At 36.9% G+C, this 18,471-nt stretch overlaps 11 non-coding genes across 11 annotated transcripts; all 11 read right to left on the bottom strand.

Moving 5' to 3' along the window:
• Positions 1–814: 814 nt before the first annotated feature.
• LOC134855689 (5S ribosomal RNA) lies at positions 815–933 on the bottom strand. The gene has a single exon (XR_010164548.1). It is a non-coding gene; the product is annotated as a 5S ribosomal RNA (ribosomal RNA).
• A 1,160-nt stretch (positions 934–2,093) lies between these two features.
• On the bottom strand, positions 2,094–2,212 carry LOC134855693 (5S ribosomal RNA). Its single transcript, XR_010164552.1, has one exon. It is a non-coding gene; the product is annotated as a 5S ribosomal RNA (ribosomal RNA).
• Positions 2,213–3,370: 1,158 nt separating this feature from the next.
• LOC134855692 (5S ribosomal RNA) lies at positions 3,371–3,489 on the bottom strand. The gene has a single exon (XR_010164551.1). It is a non-coding gene; the product is annotated as a 5S ribosomal RNA (ribosomal RNA).
• A 1,325-nt stretch (positions 3,490–4,814) lies between these two features.
• LOC134855753 (5S ribosomal RNA) lies at positions 4,815–4,933 on the bottom strand. Its single transcript, XR_010164609.1, has one exon. It is a non-coding gene; the product is annotated as a 5S ribosomal RNA (ribosomal RNA).
• A 491-nt stretch (positions 4,934–5,424) lies between these two features.
• On the bottom strand, positions 5,425–5,543 carry LOC134855752 (5S ribosomal RNA). Its single transcript, XR_010164608.1, has one exon. It is a non-coding gene; the product is annotated as a 5S ribosomal RNA (ribosomal RNA).
• A 1,627-nt stretch (positions 5,544–7,170) lies between these two features.
• LOC134855766 (5S ribosomal RNA) lies at positions 7,171–7,287 on the bottom strand. Its single transcript, XR_010164621.1, has one exon. It is a non-coding gene; the product is annotated as a 5S ribosomal RNA (ribosomal RNA).
• A 1,004-nt stretch (positions 7,288–8,291) lies between these two features.
• Positions 8,292–8,410, bottom strand: LOC134855842 (5S ribosomal RNA). Its single transcript, XR_010164684.1, has one exon. It is a non-coding gene; the product is annotated as a 5S ribosomal RNA (ribosomal RNA).
• A 1,001-nt stretch (positions 8,411–9,411) lies between these two features.
• LOC134855698 (5S ribosomal RNA) lies at positions 9,412–9,530 on the bottom strand. Its single transcript, XR_010164557.1, has one exon. It is a non-coding gene; the product is annotated as a 5S ribosomal RNA (ribosomal RNA).
• Positions 9,531–10,688: 1,158 nt separating this feature from the next.
• Positions 10,689–10,807, bottom strand: LOC134855703 (5S ribosomal RNA). The gene has a single exon (XR_010164562.1). It is a non-coding gene; the product is annotated as a 5S ribosomal RNA (ribosomal RNA).
• Positions 10,808–11,298: 491 nt separating this feature from the next.
• LOC134855706 (5S ribosomal RNA) lies at positions 11,299–11,417 on the bottom strand. Its single transcript, XR_010164565.1, has one exon. It is a non-coding gene; the product is annotated as a 5S ribosomal RNA (ribosomal RNA).
• A 488-nt stretch (positions 11,418–11,905) lies between these two features.
• On the bottom strand, positions 11,906–12,024 carry LOC134855845 (5S ribosomal RNA). The gene has a single exon (XR_010164687.1). It is a non-coding gene; the product is annotated as a 5S ribosomal RNA (ribosomal RNA).
• Positions 12,025–18,471: the final 6,447 nt, after the last annotated feature.

The following is an 18,471-nucleotide window of genomic DNA, read 5'->3' as shown; positions in this document are numbered from 1 at the left end:
CCTAATTGTTGTGATAAATTTATTAAATAGGTAAGTATTCAAATCTATTTGATAAATTTTTTTGAATACACTCAGCGACAGCGGAGGGCAGCCCAATTCTCTTTAAAAATGCAAGAAAAAAATTGCACTAACTTAAAAGTTAGATTTTAGGCCAGTTTTCGTCCAAAATGGCCGAAATTCGGGTCCCCCCAAATTTTCAACTGATGATTACTCCACGTACACTTAAGCTACAAACGTCATTTTGAGGTCGTTGGAATTTTCCTGATCTGAAATTTATGAAACAAGATGAAAAAAATGAACTTTGAACGAAAAAAAATTTTTGAAAATTTCATTTTTTGCACCACGCTGGATTAGGCTTAACTTTTTGGCATCACCGAGATTTCAAAAGCTTATAACTTTGTGTTGGACCGACGAAATCGTTTCATTTTCTCAGTCCCCCAAGATTTGACTATGATGTTATGATCCAATTAATAAAATTTGGAATTTTTAAAATTTTTGGGCAAGTTATGGCCGTTCGCGCAATTCACCAGGCTCGATTGGGCTTAACTTTTTGACATCACCGAAATTCAAAAGGCTATAACTCAAAGACCCCAAAAGTTATCTCCATTATTTTTGGCCTATCAGCAGCTGATTGTACACAAATATGATACTGCAAAAGAAATTTTTCAGTTTTCTGTTGTTTTGGCCAAAATTTGACCCATTGAAAATTTTTGCACCACGCTCGATTAGGCTTAACTTTTTCACATCACCGAACTTTAAACAGCAATAACTCTTAGCGTATAAAAGTAAAAGAAATACTTTTGCTTTAAATAAAATCCTACAACACCTGGTGTTCCCAGGCGGTCTCCCATCCAAGTACTAACCAGGCCCAATGTTGCTTAACTTCGGTGGTCGGACGGGAACCGGTGCATTCAACATGGTATGGTCGTAGGCATCTGAGTTACTCCGCTTTCATTTATATCCTTACTAGCATATGTCTGTGTACATTAGTTTTAAAACACGCGCCCTCGCGCGAGAGTAAAAATATGCTCTTATAACATGTAAAATTTTGCACGCTCTCGTTATAATTTATGCAATTCAAACAAAATTTTGAAAATTGACATTGTTTGGAACTTTTTTGGCCCAATGTGTTTTATGGCCAAATCGGCTGGTCAAAACCTTTGGAGCGTGTACAAGGTGCCTTGAAAGACCATCTATGGCATGATAGCCGCACATTCACTGTAAGTGGCATATGATTGAATACCAGCCAGGATACTGTCAGTTGCTTTTAGCCTAAATGTTGTGATAAACTTATTAAGTAGGTAAGTACTCAAATCTATTTGATAAGTTTTCTTTGAATGCACTCTGCGACAGCGGAGGGCAGCCCAATTCTCTTTAAAAATGCAAGAAAAAAATTGCACTAACTTAAAAGTTAGATTTTAGGCCAATTTTCGTCCAAAATATCCAAAACTCGTGTCCCCCCAAATTTTCAACTGATGATTACTCCACGTACACTTAAGCTACAAACGTCGTTTTGGGCTCGTTGGAATTGTCCTGAGCTGAATAATATGAAACCAGATGAAAAAATGAACTTTGAACGAAAAAAAAAACCAAAAATTTTGAGAATTTCATTTTTTGCACCACGCTCGATTAGGCTTAATTTTTTGGCATCACCGAGATTTCAAAAGCTTATAACTTTGTGTTGGACCGACGAAATCGTTTCATTTTCTCAGTCCCTCAAGATTTGACTATGATCTTATGATCCAATTAATAAAATTTGGAATTTTTAAAATTTTTGAGCAAGTTATGGCCGTTCGCGCAATTCACCAGGCTCGATTGGGCTTAACTTTTTGACATCACCGAAATTCAAAAGGCTATAACTCAAAGACCCCAAAAGTTATCTCCATTATTTTTGGCCTATCAGCAGCTGATTGTACACAAATATGATACTGCAAAAGAAATTTTTCAGTTTTCTGTTGTTTTGGCCAAAATTTGACCCATTGAAAATTTTTGCACCACGCTCGATTAGGCTTAACTTTTTCACATCACCGAACTTTAAACAGCAATAACTCTTAGCGTAAATGAGTAAAAGAAATACTTTTGCTTTAAATAAAATCCTACAACACCTGGTGTTCCCAGGCGGTCTCCCATCCAAGTACTAACCAGGCCCAATGTTGCTTAACTTCGGTGATCGGACGAGAACCGGTGCATTCAACATGGTATGGTCGTAGGCATCTGAGTTACTCCGCTTTCATTTATATCCTTACTAGCATATGTCTGTGTACATTAGTTTTAAAACACGCGCCCTCGCGCGAGAGTAAAAATATGCTCTTATAACATGTAAAATTTTGCACGCTCTCGTTATAATTTATGCAATTCAAACAAAATTTTGAAAATTGACATTGTTTGGAATTTTTTTGGCCCAATGTGTTTTATGGCCAAATCGGCTGGTCAAAACCTTTGGAGCGTGTACAAGGTGCCTTGAAAGACCATCTATGGCATGATAGCCACACATTCACTGTAAGTGGCATATGATTGAATACCAGCCAGGATACTGTCAGTTGCTTTTAGCCTAAATGTTGTGATAAACTTATTAAGTAGGTAAGTATTCAAATCTATTTGATAAGTTTTCTTTGAATGCACTCTGCGACAGCGGAGGGCAGCCCAATTCTCTTTAAAAATGCAAGAAAAAATTGCACTAACTTAAAAGTTAGATTTTAGGCCAATTTTCGTCCAAAATATCCAAAACTCGTGTCCCCCCAAATTTTCAACTGATGATTACTCCACGTACACTTAAGCTACAAACGTCGTTTTGGGCTCGTTGGAATTATCCTGAGCTGAATAATATGAAACCAGATGAAAAAATGAACTTTGAACGAAAAAAAAACCAAAAATTTTGAGAATTTCATTTTTTGCACCACGCTCGATTAGGCTTAATTTTTTGGCATCACCGAGATTTCAAAAGCTTATAACTTTGTGTTGGACCGACGAAATCGTTCCATTTTCTCATTCCCCCAAGATTTGACTATGATCTTATGATCCAATTAATAAAATTTGGAATTTTTAAAATTTTTGGGCAAGTTATGGTCGTTCGCGCAATTCACCAGGCTCGATTGGGCTTAACTTTTTGACATCACCGAAATTCAAAAGGCTATAACTCAAAGACCCCAAAAGTTATCTCCATTATTTTTGGCCTATCAGCAGCTGATTGTACACAAATATGATACTGCAAAAGAAATTTTTCAGTTTTCTGTTGTTTTGGCCAAAATTTGACCCATTGAAAATTTTTGCACCACGCTCGATTAGGCTTAACTTTTTCACATCACCGAACTTTAAACAGCAATAACTCTTAGCGTATAAAAGTAAAAGAAATACTTTTGCTTTAAATAAAATCCTACAACACCTGGTGTTCCCAGGCGGTCTCCCATCCAAGTACTAACCAGGCCCAATGTTGCTTAACTTCGGTGATCGGACGAGAACCGGTGCATTCAACATGGTATGGTCGTAGGCATCTGAGTTACTCCGCTTTCATTTATATCCTTACTAGCATATGTCTGTGTACATTAGTTTTAAAACACGCGCCCTCGCGCGAGAGTAAAAATATGCTCTTATAACATGTAAAATTTTGCACGCTCTCGTTATAATTTATGCAATTCAAACAAAATTTTGAAAATTGACATTGTTTGGAATTTTTTTGGCCCAATGTGTTTTATGGCCAAATCGGCTGGTCAAAACCTTTGGAGCGTGTACAAGGTGCCTTGAAAGACCATCTATGGCATGATAGCCGCACATTCACTGTAAGTGGCATATGATTGAATACCAGCCAGGATACTGTCAGTTGCTTTTAGCCTAAATGTTGTGATAAACTTATTAAGTAGGTAAGTATTCAAATCTATTTGATAAGTTTTCTTTGAATGCACTCTGCGACAGCGGAGGGCAGCCCAATTCTCTTTAAAAATGCAAGAAAAAAATTGCACTAACTTAAAAGTTAGATTTTAGGCCAATTTTCGTCCAAAATATCCAAAACTCGTGTCCCCCCAAATTTTCAACTGATGATTACTCCACGTACACTTAAGCTACAAACGTCGTTTTGGGCTCGTTGGAATTGTCCTGAGCTGAATAATATGAAACCAGATGAAAAAATGAACTTTGAACGAAAAAAAAACCAAAAATTTTGAGAATTTCATTTTTTGCACCAAGCTCGATTAGGCTTAATTTTTTGGCATCACCGAGATTTCAAAAGCTTATAACTTTGTGTTGGACCGACAAAATCGGTTCATTTTCTCAGTCCCCCAAGATTTGACCACGATCTTATGATCAAAAATATAAAATTTGGAAATTTTAAAATTTTTGGGCAAGTTATGGCCGTTCGCGCAATTCACCAGGCTCGATTGGGTTAAATTTTTTGACATCACCGAAATTCAAAAGGCTATAATTCAAAGACCCCAAAAGTTATCTCCATTATTTTTGGCCTATCAGCAGATGAGTGTACACAAATTTTTGAAAATTGACAATGTTTGGAATTTTTTTCACCCAATTTGTTTTATGGCCAAATCAGCTAGTCAAAATCTACGGAGCGTGTACAAGGTGTCTTGGATGACCATCTATGACATGATAGCCGCACATTCACTGTAAGTGGCATATGATTGAATACCAGCCAAGATACTGTCAGTTGCTTTTAGCCTAGTTGTTGTGATAAACCTATTAAATAGGTAAGTATTCAAATCTATTTGATAAGTTTTCTTTGAATGCACTCTGCGACATAAATCTTATAACAATAATAATAATAACTCTTAGTGTTCAAAAGTAAAAGAAATAATTTTGCTTTAAATAAAAGCCTACAACACCTGGTGTTCCCAGGCGCTCTCCCATCCAAGTACTAACCAGGCACAATGTTGCTTAATTTCGGTGATCGGACGAGAACCGGTGCATTCAACATGGTATGGTCGTAGGCATTTGAGTTACTCCGCTTTCATTTATATCCTGACTAGCATAAGACTATGTACATTACTTTTAAAATACTCGCCCTCGCGCGAGATTAAAAAAATGCTCTTATACCATGTGAAAGTTCACACGCTCACGTTATAAGTTATGCATTTCAAACAAAATTTTGAAAATTGACAATGTTTGGAATTTTTTTGACCCAATGTGTTTTATGGCCAAATCAGCTGGTCAAAACCTACGGAGCGTGTACAGGGTGTCTTGGATGACCATCTATGACATGATAGCCGTACATTCACCCTAAGTGGCATATGATTGAAAACCAGCCAAGACACTGTCAGTTGCTTTTAGCCTAATTGTTGTGATAAACTTATTAAATAGGTAAGTATTCAAATCTATTTGATAAGTTTTCTTTGAATGCATTCTACGACATAACTCTTATAACAATAATAATAATAACTCTTAGCCTATAAAAGTAAAAGAAATACTTTTGCTTTAAATAAAAGCCTACAACACCTGGTGTTCCCAGGCGCTCTCCCATCCAAGTACTAACCAGGCACAATGTTGCTTAATTTCGGTGATCGGACGAGAACCGGTGCATTCAACATGGTATGGTCGTAGGCATTTGAGTTACTCCGCTTTCATTTATATCCTGACTAGGATATGTCTATGTACATTACTTTCAAAACGCTCGCCCTCGCGCGAGAGTAAAAATATGCTCTTATACCATGTAAAAGTTTACACGTTCACGTTATAATTTATGCATTTCAAACAAAATTTTGAAAATTGACAATGTTTGGATTTTTTTTGACCCAATGTGTTTTATGGCCAAATCAGCTAGTCAAAACCTACGGAGCGTTTACAGGGTGTCTTGGATGACCATCTATGACATGATAGCCGCACATTCAGTGTAAGTGGCATATGATTGGATACCAGCCAAGATACTGTCAGTTGCTTCTAACCTAATTGTTGTGATAAATTTATTAATTAGGTAAGTATTCAAATCTATTTAATAAGTTTTCTTTGAATGCACTCTGCGACAGCGGAGGGCAGCCCAATTCTCTTTAAAAATGCAAGAAAAAAATTGCACTAACTTAAAAGTTAGATTTTAGTCCAATTTTCGTCCAAAATGGCCGAAATTCGGGTCCCCCCAAATTTTCAACTGATGATTACTCCACGTAGTGCTCTTATACCATGTAAAAGTTTACACGTTCACGTTATAATTTATGCATTTCAAACAAAATTTTGAAAATTGATTATGTTTGGATTTTTTTTGACCCAATGTGTTTTATGGCCAAATCAGCTAGTCAAAACCTACGGAGCGTTTACAGGGTGTCTTGGATGACCATCTATGAAATGATAGCCGCACATTCAGTGTAAGTGGCATATGATTGGATACCAGCCAAGATACTGTCAGTTGCTTCTAACCTAATTGTTGTGATAAATTTATTAATTAGGTAAGTATCAAATCTATTTAATAAGTTTTCTTTGAATGCACTCTGCGACAGCGGAGGGCAGCCCAATTCTCTTTAAAAATGCAAGAAAAAAATTGCACTAACTTAAAAGTTAGATTTTAGTCCAATTTTCGTCCAAAATGGCCGAAATTCGGGTCCCCCCAAATTTTCAACTGATGATTACTCCACGTACACTTAAGCTACAAACGTCGTTTTGGGCTCGTTGGAATTGTCCTGAGCTGCAAATTATCAAACAAGATGAAAAAATGAACTTCGAACGAAAAAAAAAAACAAAATTTTTGAAAATTTCATTTTTTGCACCATGCTCGATTAGGCTTAACTTTTTGGCATCACCGAGATTTCAAAAGCTTATAACTTTGTGTTGGACCGACGAAATTGGTTCATTTTCTTAGTCCTCCAAGATTTGGCCATGATCTTATGATCCAAATAATAAAATTTGAAATTTTTTAAATTTTTGGGCAAGTTATGGCCGTTCGCGCAATTCACCAGGCTCGATTGGGCTTAACTTTTTGACATCACCGAAATTCAAAAGGCTATAACTCAAAGACCCCAAAAGTTATCTCCATTATTTTTGGCCTATCAGCAGCTGATTGTACTCAAAATTGATACTGCAAAAGAAATTTTTCGGTTTTCTGTTTTGGCCAAAATTTGACCCATTGAAAATTTTTGCACCACGCTCGATTAGGCTTAACTTTTTGACATCACCGAACTTTAAACAGCAATAACTTTCAGCGTATAAAAGTAAAAGAAATACTTTTGCTTTAAATAAAAGCCTACAAAGCAACACCTGGTGTTCCCAGGCGGTCTCCCATCCAAGTACTAACCAGGTCCAATGTTGCTTAACTTCGGTGATCGGACGAGAACCGGTGCATTCAACATGGTATGGTCGTAGGCATTTGAGTTACTCCGCTTCATTTATATCCTGACTAGAATATGTCTATGTACATTACTTTTAAAACACTGGTCATCGCGCGAGAGTAAAAATATGCTCTTATACCATGTAAAGTTTTGCACGCTCACGTTATAATTTATGCATTTCAAACAAAATTTTGAAAATTGACATTGTTTGGAACTTTTTTGGCCCAATGTGTTTTATGGCCAAATCGGCTGGTCAAAACCTATGACCAGCGAGAGTAAAAATATGCTCTTATACCATGTAAAAGTTTACACGCTCACGTTATAATTTATGCATTTCAAACAAAGTTAGATTTTAAAAGTTAGATTTTAGGCCAATTTTCGTCCAAAATATCCGAAATTCGGGTCCCCTCAAATTTTCAACTGATGATTACTCCACCTACACTTAAGCTACAAACGTCGTTTTGGCCTCGTTGGAATTGTCCTGAGCTGAAATTTATGAAACAAGATGAAAAAATGAACTTTGACCAAAAAATTCAAAAAATTTGGAAAATTTCATTTTTTGCACCACGCTCGATTAGGCTTAACTTTTTGGCATCACCGAGACTTCAAAAGCTTATAACTTTGTGTTGGACCGACGAAATCGGTTCTTTTTCTTAGTCCCCCAAGATTTGACTATGATCTTATGATCCGAATAATAAAATTTGGAAATTTTAAAACTTTTGGGCAAGTTATGGCCGTTCGCGCAATTCACCAGGCTCGATTGGGCTTAACTTTTTGACATCACCAAAATTCAAAAGGCTATAACTCAAAGACCCCAAAAGTTATCTTCGTTATTTTTGGCCTATCAGCAGCTGATTGTACACAAAATTGATACTGCAAAAGAAAGTTTTCGGTTTTCTGTTGTTTTGGCCAAAATTTGACCCATTGAAAATTTTTGGACCACGCTCGATTAGGCTTTACTTTTTGACATCACCGAACTTTAAACAGCAATAACTCTTAGCGTATAAAAGTAAAAGAGTTACTTTTACTTTAAATAAAAGCCTACAACACCTGGTGTTCCCAGGCGGTCTCCCATCCAAGTACTAACCAGGTCCAATGTTGCTTAACTTCGGTGATCGGACGAGAACCGGTGCATTCAACATGGTATGGTCGTAGGCATTTGAGTTACTCCGCTTCATTTATATCCTGACTAGAATATGTCTATGTACATTACTTTTAAAACACTGGTCATCGCGCGAGAGTAAAAATATGCTCTTATACCATGTAAAGTTTTGCACGCTCACGTTATAATTTATGCATTTCAAACAAAATTTTGAAAATTGACATTGTTTGGAACTTTTTTGGCCCAATGTGTTTTATGGCCAAATCGGCTGGTCAAAACCTATGACCAGCGAGAGTAAAAATATGCTCTTATACCATGTAAAAGTTTACACGCTCACGTTATAATTTATGCATTTCACACAAAGTTAGATTTTAAAAGTTAGATTTTAGGCCAATTTTCGTCAAAATATCCGAAATTCGGGTCCCCTCAAATTTTCAACTGATGATTACTCCACCTACACTTAAGCTACAAACGTCGTTTTGGCCTCGTTGGAATTGTCCTGAGCTGAAATTTATGAAACAAGATGAAAAAAAGAACTTTGACCAAAAAATTCAAAAAAATTGGAAAATTTCATTTTTTGCACCACGCTCGATTAGGCTTAACTTTTTGGCATCACCGAGACTTCAAAAGCTTATAACTTTGTGTTGGACCGACGAAATCGGTTCTTTTTCTCAGTCCCCCAATATTTGACCGTGATCTTATGATCAAAATAATAAAATTTGAAAATTTAAAAATTTTTGGGCAAGTTATGGCCGTTCGCGCAATTCACCAGGCTCGATTGGGCTTAACTTTTTGACATCACCAAAATTCAAAAGGCTATAACTCAAAGACCCCAAAAGTTATCTTCGTTATTTTTGGCCTATCAGCAGCTGATTGTACACAAAATTGATACTGCAAAAGAAAGTTTTCGGTTTTCTGTTGTTTTGGCCAAAATTTGACCCATTGAAAATTTTTGGACCACGCTCGATTAGGCTTTACTTTTTGACATCACCGAACTTTAAACAGCAATAACTCTTAGCTTATAAAAGTAAAAGAAACACTTTTGATTTAAATAAAAGCCTACAACACCTGGTGTTCCCTGGCGGTCTCCCATCCAAGTACTAACCAGGTCCAATGTTGCTTAACTTCGGTGATCGGACGAGAACCGGTGCATTCAACATGGTATGGTCGTAGGCATTTGAGTTACTCCGCTTTCATTTATAACCTGACTAGCATATGTCTAAGTACATTACTTTTAAAACACTCGCCCTCGCGCGAGAGTAAAAATATGCTCTTATACCATGTAAAAGTTTACACGCTCACGTTATAATTTATGCATTTCAAACAAAATTTTGAAAATTGACAAGGTTTGGAATTTTTCGACCCAATGTGTTTTATGGCCAAATCAGCTGTTCAAAACCTACGGAGCGTGTACAGGGTGTCTTGAATGACCATCTATGACATTATAGCCGCACATTCACTGTAAGTGGCATATGATTGAATACCAGCCAGGATACTGTCAGTTGCTTTTAGCCTAATTGTTGTGATAAATTTATTAAATAGGTAAGTATTCAAATCTATTTGATAAGTTTTCTTTGAATGCACTCTGCGACAATGATGGGCAGCTCAATTCTCTTAAAAAAAGCAATAAAAAAATTGCACTAACTTAAAAGTTAGATTTTAGGCCAATTTTCGTCCAAAATGGCCGAAATTCGGGTCCCCCCAAATTTTCAACTGATGATTACTCCACGTACACTTAAGCTACAAACGTCGTTTTGAGCTCGTTGGAATTTTCCTGATCTTAAATTTATGAAACAAGATGAAAAACAATGAACTTTGAACGAAAAAAAAAACGAAAATTTTGAAAATTTCATTTTTTGCACCACGCTCGATTAGGCTTAACTTTTTGGCATCACCGAGATTTCAAAAGCTTAGAACTTTGTGTTGGAACGACAAAATCGGTTTATTTTCTCAGTCCCCCAAGATTTGATCATGATCTTATGATCCAAATAATAAAATTTAGATTTTTTAATAATTTTGGGCAAGTTATGGCTGTTCGCGCAATTCAACAGGCTCGATTGGGCTTAACTTTTTGACATCACCGAAATTCAAAAGGCTATAACTCAAAGACCCCAAAAGTTATCTCCATTATTTGTGGCCTATCAGCAGCTGATTGTACACAAAATTGATACTGCAAAAGAAATTTTTCGGTTTTCTGTGTTTTGGCCAAAATTTGACCCATTGAAAAATTTTGCACCACGCTCGATTAGGCTTAACTATTTGACATGACCGAAATTTAAACAGCAATAACTCTTAGCGTATAAAAGAAAAAGAAGTATTTTTGCTTTAAAAAAAGCCTACAACACCTGGTGTTCCCAGGCGGTCTCCCATCCAAGTACTAACCAGGCCCAATGTTGCTTAACTTCGGTGATTGGACGAGAACCGGTGCATTCAACATGGTATGGTCGTAGGCATTTGAGTTACTCCGCTTTCATTTATATCCTGACTAGCATATGTCTATGTACATTACTTTTAAAACACTCGCCCTCGCGCGAGCGTGAAAATATGCTCTTATACCATGTAAAAGTTTACACGCTCACGTTATAATGTATGCATTTCAAACAAAATTTTGAAAATTGACAATGTTTGGAATTTTTTTTGACCCAATGTGTTTTATGGCCAAACGAGCTGGTCAAAACCTACGGAGCGTGTACAGGGTGTCGTGGATGACCATCTATGACATGATAGCCGCACATTCACTGTAAGTGGCATATGTTTGAATACCAGCCAAGATGCTGTCAGTTGCTTTTAGCCTAATTGTTGTGATAAACTTAATAAATAGGTAAGTATTTAAATCTATTTGATAAGTTTTCTTTGAATGTACTCTGCGACATAACTCTTATAATAATAATCATAACTCTTAGCGTATAAAAGTAAAAATTAAATACTTTTGCTTTAAATAAAAGCCTACAACACCTGGTGTTCCTAGTCGGTCTCCCATCCAAGTACTAACCAGGCCCAATGTTGCTTAACTTCGGTGATCGGACGAGAACCGGTGCATTCAACATGGTATGGTCGTAGACATTTGAGTTACTCCGCTTTCATTTATATCCTGACTAGCATATGTCTATGTATTTTACTTTTAAAACACTCGCCCTCGCGCGAGAGTAAAATTATGCTCTTGTACCATGTAAAATTTTGCACGCTCACGTTATAACTTATGCATTTCAAACAAAATTTTGAAAATTGACCTTGTTTGGATTTTTTTTGATCCAATGTGTTTTATGGCCAAATCAGCTGGTCAAAACCTACGGAGCGTGTACAGGGTGTCTTGGATGACCATCTATGACATGATAGCCGCACATTCACTGTAAGTGGCATATGATTGAATACCAGCCAAGATGCTGTCAGTTGCTTTTAGCCTAATTGTTGTGATAAACTTATTAAATAGGTAAGTTTTCAAATCTATCTGATAAGTTTTCTTTGAATGCACTCTGCGACATAACTCTTATAATAATAATAATAACTATTAGCGTATAAAAGTAAAAGAAATACTTTTGCTTTAAATAAAAGCCTACAACACCTGGTGTTCCCAGGCGGTCTCCCATCCAAGTACAAACCAGGCCCAATGTTGCTTAACTTCGGTGATCGGACGAGAACCGGTGCATTCAACATGGTATGGTCGTAGGCATTTGAGTTACTCCGCTTTCATTTATATCCTGACTAGCATATGTCTATGTACATTACTTCAAAACACTCGCCCTCGCGCGAGAGTAAAAATATGCTTTTATACCATGTAAAAGTTTACACGCTCACGTTATAATTTATGCATTTCAAAAATTTTTTTGAAAATTGACAATGTTTGGAATTTTTTTGACCCAATGTGTTTTATTGCCAAATCAGCTGGTCAAAACCTACGGAGCGTGTACAGGGTGTCTTGGATGACCATCTATGATGTGATAGCCGCACATTCACTGTAAGTGGCATATGATTGAATACCAGCCAGGATACTGTCAGTTGCTTTTAGCCTAATTGTTGTGATATTTTGGCTCGTGATTATACCAAAATTACTTTTCTTTTGTTACTGAGATTAAACTGAAGATAAATTTGCATTGTTTTCCACGCATTACTTACTTTTGGACATGGCTGATAGCCAGTCGCCTTCTTTCTCTGAAGTTCTCGCTGAGGGCATTGCAAGACCTCATATTAAAGTCACTTCAATCTTAAAAATGACCATCATTCCTCCCTTTACAAAAGAACATTTCAAGTCTAATGCTAATTTCGAAGCTGCCTCAAAAAACCATTGTTGACATCTTGTCCTCCTTTAAACCCCATCATCGAGATCAAATTACCATCTCCAAAGCTTTCTCTACTGTCAAAGAAAAAAGATTACATTCTTTAATCGTTATCGCTCCAACTGAGGCGGAGGACGACTTGAACATCATGAAGACAGAAGGACTGCAGCTCCTTGACAAAACTATCTTCCTAACGGGTGACCACTTCTGGAGATACGATCCAACCGGGTTTCCAAAGACGGCCATACTATGCATGAACCAGGTGCCCGGGCTTTGTGACGATGAGGCAGTCCTCGAAGCCCTGCAGCTCCCCCCAACAGTTCAAGTGGAGGGAGAAGTTACACGTCAACGCGAGAAGTGTGGACAGGGGAGATTCTTCAATGGTAAAGCTTCGGCCATTATCAGAATCCCCAATGAGAGCGCTGAAACTGACCTGAGGCAGTGGTCGTTCAACGCTGTCAAAACTCGGCCATTCAAATGGCTCGATCTAGCCTTCAACGCGCATGTCCCGTCAATTCATTCCTGCAGTCTATGCAAGGAAGAGAAAAAGCCTTATATTGGTCATTATGATTCCTGGTGTCGGATCAGGAGACAACAACCACCAGAGGTCAACCAGACGACATCTGATTTGGCCACAAGCAATTCTGCTGATGGGACTCCGGCCTCTGAGGGCCGAATGGATGAGGAGGACTGGTATGTGATGAAGGCGCGCAGTAGCCTCAAAAGGAGTGGGGCGTTCAGCCACCAGAAATCACAGAGACGACACAGCAGCCCAGACGCGGAGAAGCAGACTCCATCAAAACTGCAAAAAAACAGAACAACAGGTATCGAGTCTAAAAACTTCTCAGACATAAACTTTTTCATAATGTTGTGCTTTAAAATTCTAAAGAGCAGCGGTTTCACTGAGAAGCTGAAACCTCTAGGCATCCTTGTTCCAAAAAGAAAGCCAGAACGTGGGAAAACGTCGCATAAACACTACATTTTAGGTCTAAAATTTAAAAAACTAGACGCTCTAACCTCTAAAAAAACAGTCTTTTTCGTTAATAGAGGTCTGAGCTTTAAACTCCAGACAGACAGTTTGCATAGTTCAGTACTATTGTCTACATTTTTTACCCTTAATTGGAATTTTGACACATTTTTTGAAAGTCAAAATGCTTTGACCTTTAAAATTTTTGAATCATGCAACGTTTGCTGCAAGAGGTATGTCAATCTCCTCAGCAAAGTCTTTTCAGACCTTGGTGGTCTAGTCAATTGTTTGACTGGACACCGGAGAGACGAGAAAGTTTTCTTGGGGATGGGTAATGCAAGACATCACTTACTGGTTCATTTAACCTTGACTTGCATCGTAATAACGGCTAAGACGAAATTAGTAACTTTTTATGCGATTTGCATAGGAAAATTTATAACTTAGTCAAGACGTGCCTGTTTTCAGAACGTCCTAGAGGTTATAGGACCACATCAGTATGAATTGCTTCTATATTGACCTCAGCAAGCCAAATTTTGAAAGAAAAGTACGACATGACTACGTTATAGCATTTCCAGAATCAAAACTGTATGTATTAAGCTTAAAAGAAAACGCCATCTTGATCAATTTTAAACTGTATAATTCATTCCAAACATGCAAACAGTGTAAGTTAGAAATTTTGACTTTTTATCAACCGAAAACTGGAATTTTCAGAGATTTTACCAAATCCGAAAAGATTCGGCTTTGACAAAGTCAGAATCTGGCAGTATATACTGCTCCATTTGCATCAATCCCCACTAGAAAGCATGATAGGCAACGGGGAGATACGTTGATTTTGGTGGTGGTGATATTAAAACCCCATCAGGTCTTTACTCATAGAACCCCGAATAACATTATGAAACCGGCTATCTTTAACTTTTCAAATTCGCATGCAAAATTATTTCCAACAGACTCATAATCTAGTCATGACGTACCTTTATACATTAAACTGTAGTATGTCTAGGTAATCACCTCAAATTTCTAGGCATCCTGGTTGACCTGAATAACCAAAACATGGGGGGGGGGAAATTACATCATGAATACGTTATAGCGTTACAAGAAACAAAATTGTATCTATTAAGCTCAAAGCATAAGGCCATTTTGACCAGCTATAAATTGAATTATCTAATCCAGCCATGCAGCCAAAAAAACTCAGGAGGTTTACTTAATAAATGGAAAATTCAGAGTTTTTACCAAAGCCAGATGGATTTGGCTCTGAAAGAGTCAGAATCTGGCAGCATTTACTGCTCTATATATATATCAATCCCCTCAGCAAGGACTACTCAGTCCTTACTGGCCTAGCTAACAAATTAGCCGAACAACGGAGAGATACATTGATTTTGGTTGGGGGTGATTTTAACTGCCGATCAAGTTCTGAATTATGCAATCTTGCATTACATCGTAGTGACCGGCGGGTCCAAAGATATCACATAATTTGCAACATTTTCAAATCAATTGGATGCTTTGACCAAAAATCAAAATCCGAATGGCGTCTAGACTACATTTTTAGCACTGAAAGTGACGAAATAACGACCTTGACTACATTATACACAAATTATAGCGACCATAATGCATTACATGCATGTTTTTCAAATTTTCAAGATTTTATGCTTGTAAATGGCCGAAGTTACTGGAAATTGAATTATAACGTAGTTAGAGAGCACAATAAGCCTTCAGAACTGGTAGAAACACTCCAGGGGCTGTCTGATGAGTCTCTGAAACTGCCATTATCAGGGACAAATTTAAAGCCAGACTTCGTGACTGGTTGCATTTTTTATGCATTAATGGCCATAGACAATTGAACAAAGATAACGCCCCCTACATACAAAGTAGTGCGCCTGCAGATATACATTCCATCAATTCAGAGACAACCAGACAGCCCCAGTTGGCCTCTAGAAAGGCCAACTGTCCTTACTCTTCTCTCCGAGATGAGATGGACTTGAGGACCAAATTTAAGTCCATTCGTGGATTTTATTTGGACCTCAACCATGGTGATTCGGGTGCGCTTAAATCACTGCTAAGTTACTTCAAAGTTAATAAAAGTATTAAGCAAATAAAGCTGAAAAGTGGTGAAATTTCCTATGACATTGATGAAATTTTGAACGAATTCTCGAGCTTTTACTTATTATTATTTACTATAAAGAAAACGGTTGCTGACGCCAACTACACACCCAGGGAGGAGCTTTTGAATGTTTTTGAGCTGCGGAATTCAAAAAAAAATAAAGAAAATTACCAAAATGTTTAATAATTCGCCAATAGGTGAAGAGGAAGCGAAGCAAGCTATAAATAAATTAAATAAAAATAGCGCACCTGGATCTGATGGTCTTACTTCAGACTTGTATAAAAACCACTCAAATTTTTTCGCTCCGTTGCTCGCTGAATTATTTAACTCGATGTGCTACAATAAAGCGGCACCTAGGTCGTTTCTCATTTCAATAATAAAACTCATCCCAAAAATTGAAAACACTTTAAATGTGGACGAGTTCCGACCAATAAGCCTCCTTAACACTGATCTCAAAATTCTTTCCCATGTTCTGGCATCTCGTTTAAGAGACCCTTTAAATAATCTAATACGCAAACATCAACTTGCTTATTTGCCAAAGCGCAGTATTCATACAGCCATAATTAGGGCTAGATTAGCTCAAGAAAAACTCGGAAAATCTAATTGTGTGGTAGCCATCGATTTCAGTAAGGCTTTTGACCGTATGGACCGTGATTACATTTTGAACGTTTTAACAGCCACAGGCTGTCCAGAAATCATAACTTCTTTGATATCCATCATATATACTGATACCAAAGCGATGATAGAAATAGGTGGCTACCTATCACGATCAATTAGAGTCGACAATGGGAATAAACAAGGATGCCCTCTTTCGGCGCTTTTGTTCATTTTAAGAACGGAACCTTTACTCCAAGCCATACGCTATAATAATTCTATCAAATCCAACCAAGCACTTAAAATTGTGGCCTACGCCGATGATATTAGTGTTTTCATTAAACGCGCTTGTATCGGAAATTTACTTGATGAAATCAATAAGTTCAATTTGGTATCAAAACTTGCTGTAAATGTAGATAAAACCAAAGTTCTGAGTTTAGGTTTCGTGCCTAAACAGTTGAAGAAAGAATCAGCCCTTAAATTATTAGGCATACGCTTAAGCTTGAATGATTCATTGAAAATTAAAACCAAGATATTGGAAGATACGATTAATAATTCAGCTAAATTCAGCTTAAAATGTATGACTCTCCGGGCGCGAAGCTTGAATATTGAGACTTTTGTGACCTCAAGACTCGTATATGTGATGAGGCACTTGGAGTTGACAAAAACTTTCATTGATAGGTTAGAAATGAGATGGATTAACAGTGTATGGCTTTGAGGAAAACATTCAATCAACAAGCAGACCTTATACCTTCCATTCAATAATGGAGGCACAGGCTTCAAAAATTTAAATTTTTATATTGCGGCTGCAAAATTTTTCGACATGGTATCCCTACTTAATACCTTGGGTAGCAACAAAGAAGTGATCTACTTCAAAAAATCTAAGATTTTCAGATCCTTCAAAAATTTCTTAATTAAAAAAAAACATTTTCATTCTCGAGTTTGCTCGAAATAGTTTTCAGCTAGTTCAAAATGGAAAAGTAATTGGTCCTATGAAGATAAACATATCTAGTCTTTATGCAGAGTTGATGCTTCCAAATTAAAAAACGAAGGTTATAGCTAGAAAAATTGCGAATTTCTACCCGGATCTTAATCTATCAGACAAATCTTTGATTTTTCAATTCCTAACCAAAATATGGAAACATAAAAAGTTCACCCCTCTAGATAAAAACATTCTCTACTTATTTTTCTTAAACAGTTATCTGGATAAGCCCAGGAAATGGATTAAAAATTTGGTGGACCACCCCCATTGTTACTCTTGTGAAAGAGAGTTCGAAACCATGCAACATTTGTTTTTCGCTTGTGAAAACTGCTCTACTTTTAAATAAAAACTTAATTTCAATTCAATAAAAGATCTGCTTGTTGAAGAAAATGTAATAGGCATGAAATACATTGTAGCTAAGCTGATATCATCATGGTGTCAAGATACATCCGAATATCTCAAAAAACTTGGTTCCATTCCATAAAATGATTATCTTCATGGTGTATTATATTACATTTCATGTCGTATTTGTTCTGCTAACTGTAACTAAATATGTGTAACTAATTGCTTTCCTTTTTTGTAATTTGTAATTACCATCGTTAATAAATTATTTGAAAGCCTAATTGTTGTGATAAACTTATTAAATACTTAAGTATTCAAATCTATTTGATACGTTTTCTTTGAATGCACTCTGCGACAGCGGAGGGCAGCCAAATTCTCTTAAAAAATGCAAGACAAAAAAATTGCACTAACTTAAAAGTTAGATTTTAGGCCAATTTTCGTCCAAAATGGCCGAAATTCAGGTCCCCCCAAATTTTCAACTGATGATTACTCCACGTACACTTAAGCTACAAACGTCGTTTTGGGCTCGTTGGAGTTTTCCTGAGCTGGAAATTTTGATACAAGATGAAAAAATGAACATTGAATGAAAAAAACCAAAAATTTTGAAAATTTCATTTTTTGCACCACGCTCGATTAGGCTTAACTTTTTGGAATCACCGAGATTTCAAAAGCTTATAACTTCGTGTTGGACCGACGAACTCGGTTCATTTTCTCAGTCCCCCAAGATTTGGCTATGATCTTATGATCCAAATAATAAATTTTGGAAATTTTAAAATTTTTGGGCAAGTTATGGCCGTTCGCGCAATTCACCAGGCTCGATTGGGCTTAACTTTTTGACATCACCGAAATTCAAAAGGCT

Source organism: Symsagittifera roscoffensis, chromosome 10 (assembly GCF_963678635.1).
Source record: "Symsagittifera roscoffensis chromosome 10, txSymRosc1.1, whole genome shotgun sequence".
NCBI lineage: Eukaryota > Metazoa > Xenacoelomorpha > Acoela > Convolutidae > Symsagittifera > Symsagittifera roscoffensis.
Note: the sequence above shows the minus strand (reverse complement) of the source record. Positions and strands in the feature narration are given on the sequence as shown.